The sequence below is a fragment of the Macaca thibetana genome, chromosome 6 (genome assembly GCF_024542745.1).
Source record: "Macaca thibetana thibetana isolate TM-01 chromosome 6, ASM2454274v1, whole genome shotgun sequence".
NCBI lineage: Eukaryota > Metazoa > Chordata > Mammalia > Primates > Cercopithecidae > Macaca > Macaca thibetana.
Genome location: NC_065583.1, coordinates 121,435,920 through 121,444,021, shown reverse-complemented (window position 1 = coordinate 121,444,021; position 8,102 = coordinate 121,435,920).

The window sequence follows — 8,102 nt, the reverse complement described above, 5'->3', positions numbered from 1 at the left end:
GCCCGCCCAAACCTCAACTTGAATTATATCTCCCAGAATTCCCACATGTTGTAGGAGGGACCCAGAGAGGGGCAATTGAATCATGGGGGCCAGTCTTTTCCATGCTATTCTCATGATTGTAAATAAGTCTCACAAGATCCAATGGGTTTATCCGGGGTTTCTGCTTTTGTTTCTTTCTCATTTTTCTCTTGCCACCACCATGTAAGAAGTGCTTTTCACCTCCCGCCATGATTCTGAGGCTTCCCCAGCCACATGGAACTGTTTAAGTCCAATTAAACCTCTTTTTGTTTCCAGTTTGGGGTATGTCTTTATCAGCAGTGTGTAAACAAACTAATACAACATTTTTAAAGAACTCACCATAATCTCATTTCTAAAAGTGACTTCACATATTGAAGAATAGTGTCTTTCAGACGTTTTAACTAGTTATTTCCTCTTCCTGGAATGCTCTGCCCCACGTATCTGTTTAGACTGTTTTGTTACTTGCTTCAAGGCCAGTGGCCCATTGGCTACACTACTTCATTCACTTCATAATAATAACTAACACTTACGTAACACAACAAGAATCATTATACATCAATTGACTAAAAAGTGACATTTTAAGAGATTAAATTTTAAATTTTAATTGTTATATACTTATATGGTTCAAAATTCAAAAGGTACAATAGAATTTATACTGAAGTTTTTCTTTTAGCCCCATTCCATATTCCCACTTTCAGCTCTTGACACCAGCAAGAACATAACTCACACACTAGTGCCAAATCACATTAGTAGAAGATGAAGCTCACAGATTGTTACTCTTTTAATAAAAATATGAGGAGTTTACATTATTACATGCACTTGTGAACTGTCACACAATTTAATGGACTGTGTTATTTCATTTTCTGTCTCGTATGGATAATTAGTGAAAAAAAATCTCTAGAGCACTAAGATGTTACATTGTGATATGGCATAAACATTATTTCTTTAGGGAGCAATGATCAATTTTTTTAATTTTATTTTCCCAAAATTTTGCACCTTTTAATTATTTAAAATGTCTTTAAGAGATTTAATTACACGATGGTCAATCAGAAGCAGCTGTGGTCTGCAGCAATCATGGAAAGGAATGAAAGCGGTGAGTAAATTTATCACCTTCAACTGAAATATCCAGGTTCTTGCATTGGGACTGACTAGGCAATCAACTGAACCCAAGGAGAATAAAGAAAAGCAGGGTAGGGCAATGGTTTACCCGGAAGCAGCACAGAGCCAAAGGAAACCCTCCCAGCCAAGAGTAGTGGTAAATGATTGTGTGACATTGCCTGGGAAACCACGCTTCTCCCACGGATCTTTGCAACTAATGGATCAGGAGATCCCCTCCTAAGCCGACACCACCAGGGCCTTGGGTCCAATACACAGAGCTGTGTGGAGTTTTGGCAGAGCATCTGCTCAGGCACATGCACAGATCCAGGAGTTTTACATACTCTGGTCTCGGATTCCCAGCAAGGTGGCAGATTCATCTGTACTTTCCCCTAGGAAGGTGGCTGAATCCAGGGAGCCAAGCAGCATTGTTCTGTGGGCCCACTTCCACACCTCAAGTTAAGATCCACTGGCTTGGACTTCCAGTCAGCTAATGGCAAAAGACTGAGTCTGCCTGAAATGGGAGGGAGTTCAAGGGGAGAGGGGTGGCCACCATTTCTGTGGTTCAGTGGACTCAGCATTACAGCCTGCTGCCTCTGGAGAGTCCAGATGGTCCAGATGAGGAGAAGTCCCCCACAATGCAGCACACCTGCTTTGCCAGATTATGCTTCAACTACTTCTTTAAGCAGGACCCTAATACATTCCTCCTTATTGGGAGGGGCCTCCCTGTGGTGGGGCCTTTAGTTACTAGTCAGGCTTATATGGACAGAACTCTGATCTCTCCTGGAACTGAGCTCCCAGTGGGAGAGGCAGCCACCATCTCTGCAGTTCAGTCAACTCAACTGTTCCAACCTGCTGGCTCTGTAGAGTCCAGGTGGTCTGGATGAGGAAGGGTCCCCCCAATGCAGCACACCTGCTCTACTGAAAGCAGCCAGACTGCTTCTGTAAGAGGGTCCTCTTTCATTCCTCCCAACTGGGTGAGACCTCCCAAAAGGGGTTTCCAGACATCTCCTATAGGAGCGTTCCAGCCAACAATAGGTCAGTTACACCCCTGGGATGGAGCTTCCAGAGGAAACAGGTGACTACCATCTTTACTGTTTCTCAGGCTTCACTGGTAATACCTCCAGGTATCGGAAAAACCAAGGTGACTAGGGTCTGAAGTGGAACCCCTAGCAAACCACAGCAGACCTATGGTTGCTAACAGTCAGTGACCTTACTGTTAAAAAGAAAAACAAACAAAAAAACAGAAAACAACAACAACAACAAAGACCCCACAAAAGCCCCATTCGAAAGTCAGCAACATCAAAGATTGAAGATGGATAAGCCCATGATGATGAGAAGAAATCAAAACAAAAAATCTGAAAACTCAAACCACCAGAGTGCCTTTTCTCCACCAAATGACCACAACACCTCTCCAGCAAGGGCACAGAACTGGGCTGAGGCTGAGATGGCTGAATTGACAAAAGTAGGCTTCAGGAAGTGGTAATAATGAACTTTGCTGAGCTAAAGGAGCATGTTGTAACCCAAGGGAAAGAAGCTAAGAATCATGATAAAACAATACAGGAGCTGATAACCATAACAGCTAGTTTAGAGAGGAAAATAACTGACTTGATGGAGCTCAAAGCACAACACAAGAACTTTACAATGCAATCACAAGTATCAATAGCAGAATAGATCTAGCAGAGGAAAGAATCTCAGCGCTTAAAGACTATCTCTCTGAAATAAGACAGGTAGACAAGAATAGAGAAAAAAGAATGAAAATCAATGAACAAAACCTCAGAAAAATATAGAATTATGAAAAAAGACCAAATCTGTAGATTGGTCTGATTGGGGTACCTGAAAGAGATGGGGAGAACAGAATGAAGTTGGAAAACATACTTTGGAATATCATCCAGGAAAACTTCCCCAAACTAGCAAGAAAGACCAAAATTCAAATTTAAGAAATCCAGAGAACCTTAGTAAGATACTCCATGAGAAGACTAACCCCAAGACGTATAATCGTCAGACTCTCAAAGGTCGAAATGAAAGATAAAATGTTAAGGGAAGCCACAGAAAAAGGCCAGGTCACCCACAAAGGGAAGCCCATCAGACTAACAGTGGACCTCTCAGCAGAAACCATACAAGCCAGAAGAGATTGAGGGCCAATATTCAATATTCTTAAAGAAAAGGATTTCCAACCCAGAATTTCATGTCCAACCAAACTAAGCTTCAATGCAAATAAGAAATAAGATCCTTTCCACACAAGCAAATGCTGAGGGAATTCATCACCAAACCTGCCTTGCAAGAGCTCCTGAAGGAAGCACCAAATATGGAAAGGAAAAATCAAATCATTATCAGTCACTACAAAAACACACTTAAGTACACAGACCAGTGACACTATAAAGCAACCACATAAAGAAGTCTGCAAAATAACCAGCTAGCATCATGATGACAGGATCAAATTCACACATAACAATACTAATTTAAATGTCAATGGTCTAAATGCCCCAATAAAAAGACACAGAATAGCAAGCTGGATAAGGAGCCAAGACCCATTGGTATGCTCTGTTCAAGAGACACATCTCACATGCGAAGACACACAAAGGCTCCAAATAAATGGATGGAGAAAAATTTACCAAGCAAATGGCAAACTGGAAAAAGCAGGGGTTGCAAAGTTAGTTTCTAAGAAAACAGACTTTAAACCAATGAAGATCAAAAAAGACAAGGAAGGGCATTACATAATTGAAAAGTTTCAATTCAACAATGAGAGCTAACTATCATAAATATATATGCACCCAGATTCATAAAGCAAGTTCTTAGAGACCTACACAGAGACTTAGACTCCCACACAATAATAGTGAGAGACTTTAACACCCCACTGACGATATTAGATCATAGGGACAGAAAATTAACAAAGATATTCAGGACCTAAACTCAGCTCTGGATCAATCAGAACTGATAGATATCTACAGAACTCTTCACCCCAAAGCAACAGACTGTACATTCTTCTTGGCATCACATGGCACTTACTCAAAAATTGATCACATAATTGAAAGTAAAACACTCCTCAGCAAATGCAAAACAACTGAAATTATAACAAACAGTCTCTCAGACCATAGTGCAATCACATTGGAACTCAAGATTAAGAAGTTCACCCCAAACCATACAACTATATGGAAATTGAACAACCAATAAAATTAATTCAGTAATCAAGGGGTTCTTTGAAACTAATGAGAACAGAGACAATTCACCAGAATCTCTGGGATGCAAGTAAAGTGGTGTTAAGAGGGAAATTTATAGCACTGAATGCCCATGTCAAAAACTTGGAAAGATCTTAAGATAACAATCTAACATCAGGTCTAAGAGAACTAGAGAATCAAAAGCAAACAAACCTCAAAGCTATTAGAAGACAAGAAATAACTAAGGTCAGAGTTGAACTGAAGGAGATAGACACACAAAAATCCCTTCAAAAAATCCATGAATCCATTAGCTGTTTTTCTTTGAAAAAATTAATGAAATAGACTGCTAGCTAGACTAATAAAGAAGAAAGGAAAGAAGAATCAAATAGACATGATCAGAAATGATGAGGGGGATATCACCACTGTCCCCACAGAAATACAAACAACCATCAGAGACACCTCTATGCACATAAACTAAAAAGTCTAGAGGAAATAGGTAATTCCTGGACATGTTCACCCACCCAAGACTGAACTAGAAAGAAATTGAATCCCTAAATAAACCAATGATGAGTTCTGAAATTGAGGCGGTAATACATAGCCTACTGACCAAAAAAGAAAAAAAACAAGTCCAGGACCAGATGGATTTACAGCTGATTTCTACCAGAAGTACAAAGAAAAGCTGGCACCATTACTACTGAAACTATTTCAAAAAGGTGAAAAGAAGGGACTCTTCCCTAACTTATTTAATGAGGCTAGCATCATCCTGATACCAAACCCTGGCAAAGATACAACAACAAAAAAACACTTCAAGGCCGGGCGCGGTGGCTCAAGCCTGTAATCCCAGCACTTTGGGAGGCCGAGATGGGCGGATCACGAGGTCAGGAGTTCGAGACCATCCTGGCTAACACAGTGAAACCCCGTCTCTACTAAAAAATACAAAAAACTAGCCAGGCGAGGTGGCGGGCGCCTGTAGTCCCGGCTACTCGGGAGGCTGAGGCAGGAGAATGGCGTAAAAACCCGGGAGGCAGAGCTTGCAGTGAGCTGAGATCCGGCCACTGCACTCCAGCCTGGGCGACACAGCGAGACTCCGTCTAAAAAAAAAAAAAAAAAAACTTCAGGCCAATATCCATGATGAACATCAGTGCAAAAATCCTCAATAAAATACTGGTTAACTGAATCCAGCAGCACATCAAAAACCTTATCCTACATGATGAAGCTGGCTTTATCCCTGGGATGCAAGGCTGGTTCAACATATACAAATCAACAAATGTGATTCATCACGTAAACAGAACTAAAGACAAAAACCACATGGTTATCTTAATAGATACAGAAAAGTCCTTCAATAAAATTAGACTTTCCTTCATGTTAAAAACGCTCAGTAAACTAGATATTGAAGGAACATACTTCAAAATAATAAGAGCCATATATGACAAACCCACAGTAAATAGCCTACTGGACAGGCAAAAGTGGAAAGCATTCCCCTTGAAAACCAGTGCAAGAAAATGATGCCCTCTCTCACCATGCCTATTCAACATAGTATTGGAAGTTTTGGCCAGGGCAATCAGGCAAGAGAAAGAAACAAAAGGTATTCCAATAGAAAGAGAGGAAGTCAAACTATCTTTGCAGATGACACAATCCTATATCTAGAAAATCCTATTGTCTCAATCCAAAAACTTCTTAAACTGATGACCAACTTCAGCAGAGTCTCAGCATGCAAAATCAATGTGCAAAAATTGCTAGCATTCCTATACACCAACAACAGGCAAGCAGAGAGCCAAATCATGAATGAACTCCCATTCACAATTGCTACAAAAAGAATAAATTACTTAGGAATACACCTAACAAGAGAAGTGAAGGACCTCTTCAAGGAGAACTATAAACCACTGCTCAAAGAAATTAGAGAGGACACAAACAAATGGAAAAGTATTTTACGCTCATGGATAGAAAAATTAATATTGTGAAAATGACCACATTGCCCAAAGTAATTTATAGATTCAATGATACTTCCATTAAACTACAATTGACATTCTTCACAGAATTACAAGAAACTATTTTAAAATTCATATGGAACAAAAAAAGAGCCCGAATAGTCAAGACAAGCCTAAGCAAAAAGAACGAAGCTGGAGGCATCATGTTACCTGACTTCAGTCTATACTACAAGGCTACAGTAACCAAAACAGCATGGTACTGGTACCAAAACAGATATATAGACCAATGAAAAAGAATAGAAAACTCAGAAACAAGACTGCACACCTACAACCATCTGCTCTTTGATAAACTTGACAGACAAAGGATGGGGAAAGGATTCCCTATTTAATAAATGATGCTGGGAGAACTGACTAGCCATATGCAGAAAATTGAAACTGAAATCCTCCCTTACACTTTATACAAAAATTAGCTCAAAATGAATTAAAGGCTTAAATGTAAAACTCCAAACTATATAAACCCTAGAAGAAAAATCTAGACAATACCATTCAGGACATAGGCATGGGCAAAGATTTCTTGACAAAAACACCAAAATCAATTGCAACAAAAGCAAAAGAGCAAAAGTTGATGAATGGCATCTACTTAAACTAAAGAGCTTCTGCACAGCTAAAGAAACTATCATCAGAGTGAATAGACAACCTACAGAATGGGAGAAAATTTTTGCCATCTATCAATCTGACAAAGGTCTAATATCCAGAGTCTACAAGGAACTTAAACAAATTTACAAGAAAAAAAAAAAAACATTAAAAAGTGGGCAAAGGACATCAACAGATACTTCTCAAAAGAACACCAACAAACATGAAAACAAAGCTCAACATCACTGATGATTAGATAAATGTAAATCAAAAGCACAATGAGATACCATCTCATGCCAGTCAGAATGGCGATTATTAAAACATCAAAAAACAACAGATGCTGGTGAGGTTGCAGAGAAAAAGGACCACTTTTACATTCTTGGTGGGAGTGTAAATTAGTTCAACCATTGTGGAAGACAGTGTGGTGATTACTCAAAGATCTAGGGCAGAAAGACCATTTGACCCAGCAATCTCATTACTGGGTATATACCCAAAGGAATATAAATCATTCTAGTATAAAGATACATGCATGCATATGTTCGTTTCAGCACTATTCACAATAGCAGACATGGAATCAACCCAAACACCCATAAATGACAGACTGGATGAAGAAAATGTGGTACATATACACCGTGGGATATTGTGCAGCCATAAAAATGAATGATATCATGTTTTTTGCAGAGGCATATGTGGAACTGGAAGCTGTTATCTTCAGCAAACTAATGCAGTAACAGAAAACCCAATACTGCATGTTCTCACCTATAAGTGGGAACTGAATGATGAGAACACATGGACACATGATGGGGAACAGCACACACTGGGTCTGTTGGGGGTGGCATGGGAGAAGAGAGATCATGAGGAAAAACAGCTAATGAATGCTGGGCTTGATACTTAGGTGATGGGATGATGCGTGCAGCAGACCACCATTGCACGCGTTTACCTATGTAACAAACCTGCACACCCTGCACATGTATCCCTGAACTTAAAAGAAAAGTTGAAGATAAAAATAAATAAATAAAATAAAATTTATTTTAGGAATCTTGCCATACCAGCCATCACACACAGAGCTGTCTCATTCTTAAACAAATAAACAAAAATTTGTATTTAAGTTCAAGGGTACATGTGTAGCTCTAGTATATAGGTAAATTACATGTCATGGGGGTTTGATGTACAGATTATTTTGTCACCCAAATAATAAGCATAGTACCCGATGGGTAGTTTTTCAATCCTCACACTCCTCCCACCTTCCACCCTCAATTAGACCCCAGTG